Source organism: Enhydra lutris, unplaced genomic scaffold, assembly GCF_002288905.1.
Source record: "Enhydra lutris kenyoni isolate GAN:26980312 unplaced genomic scaffold, ASM228890v2 scaffoldscaffold83, whole genome shotgun sequence".
NCBI classification, from domain to species: domain Eukaryota; kingdom Metazoa; phylum Chordata; class Mammalia; order Carnivora; family Mustelidae; genus Enhydra; species Enhydra lutris.
Window position 1 is genome coordinate 1,127,583 of NW_019154167.1, and position 6,924 is coordinate 1,134,506.

The following is a 6,924-nucleotide window of genomic DNA, read 5'->3' on the forward strand; positions in this document are numbered from 1 at the left end:
TCTCTGTCAAATAAATAAATAAAATCTTTTAAAAAAAAGAGCATTTGCTCAGACCCCTCATATTCTAGATGGAGGGATTCTAGAGGGAGGTTATCTAACTCATTAAAGAAAGAACCAAGATTAGAAAAGTTTTCCCGACCCTCTTCAATCCACTTGGCACTTCTCTTGCCCTAAGAAGGGCACGCCCAAAGCAGATGGGGAGGTGGCGAAGGGAGACCTGACCTGATGGGGCCCAAGTGGATGGCAAATGTCGTTTGGGCTGGGGCCATGTTCAGTGGACACCAATGCCCACTAGCAAGTGAGGACTTGGGAGATTTTCCCAGCCTAGGATTATTTTCATGATTATCTACACTCAAGGCTATTCCAACAAAGCCTTGCTTGACCATCCCTATGGTGTCATTTCTCCCTAACTGGTCTTCAACAACGTCCTCCCCCAAAGGCAAACGTTTCCCTTTGGCCAGCAGAGCATTCATCCTCCTTGGGCTGTGAACAAGGGGCCTCTCTCCAAGGCCTTTCGGGCGGGTGTGGAGCAAGGGAGGAAAGGACTTCTCTCCCCAGCTCACTTTGCTGGGCGGGAAGTTCTGTGGCTTTCACCAGGACAAGTTGGGGGGTGGGGGGGAGGAGCAAGGGTGCTGTGGCTCTTGTGATTGGCCATCCACGAAAGTGGTGTGTCAAAGAACAGCCAATTCCACGCGAGCTCCGGCGGCAGGCCCCGCCCCCCCCCGACCTCACGTGGCCCCGCTGGAGGTTGCTACTTGCCTGTTCAGAGACCGAGGAGCACTGGGAGTTCTGCCCAGCTCAGCACTTCGTTATACTGTGGAAGCAGGAAGGAACTGGCCAGTAAGTACTCAGCTCCTGGCTGAGCAACTGCTAGACTAAACAGGGCTGGGATGTGCAAGCTAAGGCTCCACCCACCCCCAGGCCCTGGGGCTACAGAGCCTGGCAGTAATGGGATCCTGGGGTGGGCACTTCATTTCCTTCCCACTCCGAGCCTCTGCATCGGCTTCCAGAAGCCCAGATGTGCCACGAGGCATCAGTGAATGCATCCAACCCAAATCCACTTAGCCTTCCCTCTTTCGTTTTCTGTCGGCCTCCTTCTTGTGGGGAAATGGGACCAGGAAGCAAGGTGACCTTGGGAAAGTCATCCCCCTTCTCTGGGCCTCAGTTTCCTAATCTGAAAAATGTGTGGGCTGCACATGTACACTCAAGTCTCCACAGATGCCTCCCAAGGCCAGCACGCCATCCTAACTTCTTGATGTATCTCTCTGCTTCTACTCGTGACCCCCTTCAAACCATTACCAATGCAGCAACCAGGGGACCCCAGATCTCCTGGGGTTGAAACCCTCCCATCCCACTTCAAATAAAATTCAGATCCCTTACTGTGATGCCAAAGGCCCCCATCTAGCTGCCTGATCTCAGCTCCTGCCTTTCCCACCCCTCACTCCCTCTGTTCCAGCCACACCAGCTTTCTTGCATGTTCCATAAACATGCCAAGCTTGTACCTACCTCAGGTCCTACCCTCCTGCCCGAGATGCTTTCCCCCAGCTTTTTGCCTGCTTAAGTCCTGGTTCTACCTGCGGTCCTGGCTCAGGGTCACTTCCTTGGGTATAAGCCCCTCCTTGAACAGGGTTCCCCCATCCATTCCTGTGATGCTAATTCAAGTTCTGTTGCTATATACACTTTCATTTCTTTTTTTTCATAGCACTTCTCAGAACTATAATTATTTAATGTCTGCTTTCCCCCCTGAAATGTAAGCTCTGTGAGGGCGGGAGCCTTGTCTGTCCTGTTCACCATTTTCTTTTGGGGAACTTGTGTAGTGCCTGAAACATGGGAAGAGCTCATTAAAAATCGTTGGGTGAGGGTGCCTGGGTGGCTCAGGCGGTTAAGCATCCGCCTTTGGCTCAGGTCATGATCCCAGGGTCCTGGGATGGAGTCCCACATCAGTCACATCAGTTGCTTGGGCATCAGACTCTTGATCTCATCTCAGGTCTTGATCTCAGGTTCCTGAGTTCAGGCCCCTCATTGGGCTCCATGCTGGCGTGGAGCCTACTTAAAAAAAATTGGTTGGTTGAATAGTGACTGACTGACTGAATGAATGAATGAATGAATAAAGGTCCTTGCTATCTCTGCAGCTCTTTAGCCTGTCACTGTGTTCCTGCCGTCTGTGGGGCTCTAAGGTAGTGGTGTTGACCTAGTGACGTCACTGTTAGGCAAGCCAGGAGGGCAAATCTGTGTCTGGAAGACTCAGAATGTGGTCACTCATGAAGCCTAACGCAAGACTCGCATTTTTGTTATTCATGACTCTGGTCCCCTTCATTAGTGATTCAGTGCTCCAAGGAGCTACTGGGCACCAGCTGTATACCTGGCCCTATCCTAGATGCTGCTGGTCAAGGTGATCATCTGCCCAGACTTTGTCTGGGTTCCTTAAGAGCTTGCCTGTAAACAACCAATTCTCATGCGCGTGTCAGCCGGCCAGCCAGCCCGTGCTCAGTGCCTGGGAGGACAGAGGAAAGAGTAATTGAGCACTGATTATCCTGTGGAAATTTAGTGGGGGGAAAAGGGAGGAGGAGCAGATTGTGCAAGAGGGTAATCCGATTAGCGGTGGTGCTGGAGTCCCTTTCCTGATGGAAGGATGAATATCAGGGAAGGCCACCTATGTCATGGGGAGAACTTGGGGGAGGCTTCTCTGTCCATCAGGTGGCCGCAGGGGGAGGGCGGGGGGCTGCTTCTTGCCAGGGTGGCAGGCTCACAAACACCCCTAATCCACTTTCCACCACAGTAGCTGTCACGTTCTCAGGTCTCCGAACCACCCGGGGTCCTTCTGAAACAGGCAGAACCTCCTTCCTCCTACCGAGCCTTGTAGATTCGGACGAAGTGGGTCAGGTGTGGGGTCTGGCCATCCGCATGTTTAATAAACACCCCTCACCCACGTCGTTCTGAGGCAGGCGTTCCCAAAAGAACACTCAGAGGGACGCTGGTCCAGTGGACTGACAGGCGGCTGGTGCAAATGGGAACTTAGGTGGAAGTGACCCACAAGGGCATCCCAAGGATTCGGGATGCATCACTGACTGGGGGAGGGAGCGGCTTTGTAGGTGAGTGGCAGAGTCCAGGTAAGAGTGGGCGTTCTCCGTGTGAGAGAGGAGTCCTAAGCTCATGACAGGGCCCTGGTGGCCATCTATTCCCAAGTGTTCCCCTCCCCACCCCAGACCAGAGGTCTCTTGTGTGCCCAGATGGTTTCTGGGCCATAGAGAAGAAACCAGAAGGGGTTTTCCTACAGGTGCATCCGGGAACAGCAAAATCCCCAGGTCGCTCCTTGCCTCCAAACAGGCAGTGCTGGAAATAAGCATCCTGGGGGCCAGAGGACTAGCCTATGGGTAAGAGGGAACCCCAGAAGGGCAGGGGATGACACTAATGCGCGAAGAGCTTCGTTTCTTTATTCCGCAAACATGCACTGAGGGTCAGGCACCGTACTAAGTGCTGTGAGGTTTGCTGGTGCCACCATCTGCCGGGCTGTCAAGACCAGAAGCCAGAGTGTCATCCTAGACTCTTCCCTCTCTTACTTATGCCCTCCAGGCAATCTGATTCCCGGAACCTCACTGATTCCACCTCCCGCCTGTCTGTTGACTCCCGCCCTCCTCCCAGGCCTCTCTGCCCGCTGCCTCAGCGCCTGAGCTCACCGCTCCGTCCACACCTGGACTTGCCTCACTCCCATCCGTTTCCCACGCTGCGGCCAGACTGACGATGGCCTCTTATTTTTAAACAGCTTTATCATGGTATAGTTTGCGTAACACAAAACTCACCTATTTTAAGTCTACAATTCAATGATTTTTTAATATTCATGGAGTTGTGTAACCGTTACCACGATCCAATTTTAGAACCTTTCCATCACCCTGAAAAGGTCCCTCGTGCCCATTAGCAATCACTTCCTGTTCCCACCCCCAGCCTCCGACAACCACTAATCTACTTTCTGTCTCTATGGATTTGCCTTTTCTGGGCATTTCACAGAAATGGAACCACGCAATGTGTGGTCTCTTATGTTTGGCTTTCATCGCCTCTCTTAACACACGTGTCTGCTCGGTTAAGACCCTTGCATGCGATGGAAAATGGCTGATGGATGTGTCAGCTCACCTTTCTCTGGTCCTCATTTCACAGTATATATGTGTATCAGATTATCACACCGGGTACCTTCAATGCACACAACGTTGTATGTCAGCGTTCTCTGTCGAACCCTCTTGAAGGGGTTCTGGTCAGTCATCCACCATCCAAATATCTGTGACTGTTCCAGGTCCTTCTTGACGGACCCTGCTTTGGAACATCCTGTGGTTCCTGAAGACACACCATGGTCTTTCTTGCCTTCACGCCTGTGTACCTGTGGTTTCCCTGCCAGGAATGCCCTCTGCCTCCCCCAGAAGGAGGCATACATAACCTCTGCTATAATGTATCCAACATCCCATTCCCCAAATTCTTCTTCTAAAGATTTTATTCATTTATTTGAGAGAGAAAGAGAGCCAGGGGTAGAGGCAGAGGGAGAGGGAGAAGCCAACTCCCCGCTGAGCAGGGACACTGATGTGGGGCTCAATCCCTGGATCATGACCTGAGCGGAAGGCAGATGCTTAACCCACTGAGCCACCCAGGCGCTGCCCCACAATTTCCCAAATTCTGTTCATCCCTTCCACTCTGTAAGCACGTCACACCCCATATGTGCTTTATTCATTGCACAACTTGCACTGCGGTGTAAGTACCCATACATACCCTAGCTAGACTGTGGGTTCCATCAGGGCATTGGAAACAGATATGCTTACCTTAGAAGCAGATCCTGGTTCAGAATGGCCACTCAATAAATGTGTGTTCAACCAAACAGAACTATGCGCGGTACAGGCCCAAAACTGCCCTTCAGGAGCTCCCAGTCTGGTGAGAGAGTAAATGAACCATTTATGGGCCACCTACATTGACTGAGGGCCCATGACCCAATGGTAGGAGGTGGAAGGGAACAAAAAGGATGAGGCATCCTGCCTCGTGGGACAGTCGAGAAGACATGCTGTCCACAGATCAGCAGGTTGTCCTACGAAACATGACACCCCCAAATGTTAGGTGGTGGGATGCTGGGATATGTCATGAGCCCAGAAGAGAGGCAAGTGACTGCTGTTGGGACACTGAGAGAAAGCATCATGGAGGAGATGGAGGGCAGGTAAGGATTGGAACAGAGGTGGAAAATGTAAATCCCATTTTGGATTTTTTGTTTTGTTTGTTTTTTTTAAGTAGGCTCTCCATGCTCAGTTCATGGCCCTGAGATCAAGACCTGAGCTGAGATCGAGAGTCAGAAGCTAAACCGACTGAGCCACCCAGGTGCCCCTAGGAATAGCATTTTTGGATGGCAGTGAGAGAATGACCTGGCAACATCTTGGGGCAGAGGGGTGGATGGTTTGGAAGAGGGAGGCCCGGGGATGGGGGAACAAAGGACGCAGGAGATGGTAAGGACCTGAAGTACAGCTATTATCAGGAAGAATGGCCACACAGCTGGAGTAGCATTTTTAGATTTAGCAAACAAAAATTCAGGGCACAGTGCAAGAGACATACATAAACTAAACTATTACTTGTTGGATATCTGAAGTTTGCATTTAGCTGGGCATCCCTGCATTTTCTCTGCTATCCGTACCCTGGTGGAGAGCAAGTTCGAGCCCAACCACGAAGGCCTTGAATGCCGTGCCAAAATGTTTACCCTCTGCCCTGAGAGTTGATGAGGAGCCACTGAAGGGGTTTAACTTGAGGACTGACATAATCACTCATGCCTTTTAGAAAGATGGCTCAGGTTGTGGCAAGGAGAGTGGATGGTGGTGGGCGGGCAGGGGTTGGGGCAGCTAGAGACTGTGACAGCAATTCAGGGGACAGAGGATCAAGGCCTGAGTCAGGGCAGAGATGGTGAGCATAGAGAAGAGGGTAGAGTCGGGAAGCAACCCAGCTCCAATCAGATGATGCTACATTAATTCTAAGTACACATGGAGAGGTAAGGCACGGGGGTTGCAACCAAAACATCCAGGGCCAGTGGAGAAGCAGCCTCCAAGTGGGGGGCAGGGCAGAGCATCCTGTGATCTCTCCCACTGCCACCCAAGGCAAGAAAGTAGGGATGCGCTGGTGAAGCTTAGTTGGAGAGCTTGATCAGCTGCCATGGGAGAGAGCCCTCCCAGTCTCTCCCTGGCTGGTGAGTCCTGTACACTTCCCTTTCCCCTTGGGCTCCGGCACCGGTCCAGAGCACACAGTGTTCTCCCAAACAGATGCATGCATTCTGCTCTGGGTGATTCACTGTCCCTGGCTAGAGGGGCCTGACTGCTGGGGCAGGGACCAGGCAACCCCTAAGAACATTCCAAAGGGCCCCCTGTGCAAACTCTCACAGAAAAGTTCACACCGGGGGCTAACAACAGGTGTCTAAACAGTGCTGTCTTTTCTGGGGCGACTTTTGGCACAGCTGATGAAAGAGATACCCCACCTTAGCTCTCCTGGCCAGGAACATCTAGAACACTCTCCTAGCTCAAGCCTAGTGCTCCTTGGGGATTCAAGAGTGGAGAAGGCAGAGCCTGCTTCTGTGTGCTGATTCGTTCCCCTCTAACCCAGACACTTGTGCCAACAGCAAGTCCCACCCCTATCCCATGAGCCTCATGGCTGCACGTGGATGTGCACGTGGCTCAGGCGGGGACCAGAGGCTGACAGCAGGGAAAGGCTTTTTGCCACAGGCTGCAGAGTTGGGCACAGAGGATGGGGTGAGAATTTTCCCGAGATCCCTGCTGTCTTTCCCAGGTTTTGCGGGATGCAGTGGTCCCTTTGGGTGGAGTTGCCAGAACCTTCCTTGGTAACATCTGAGGCCTTCATGCTGTCCACGGGGAGGCTGCCTAGCTAAGGGCAGTGGTTCCAAACTCTGATGGAGCTGAG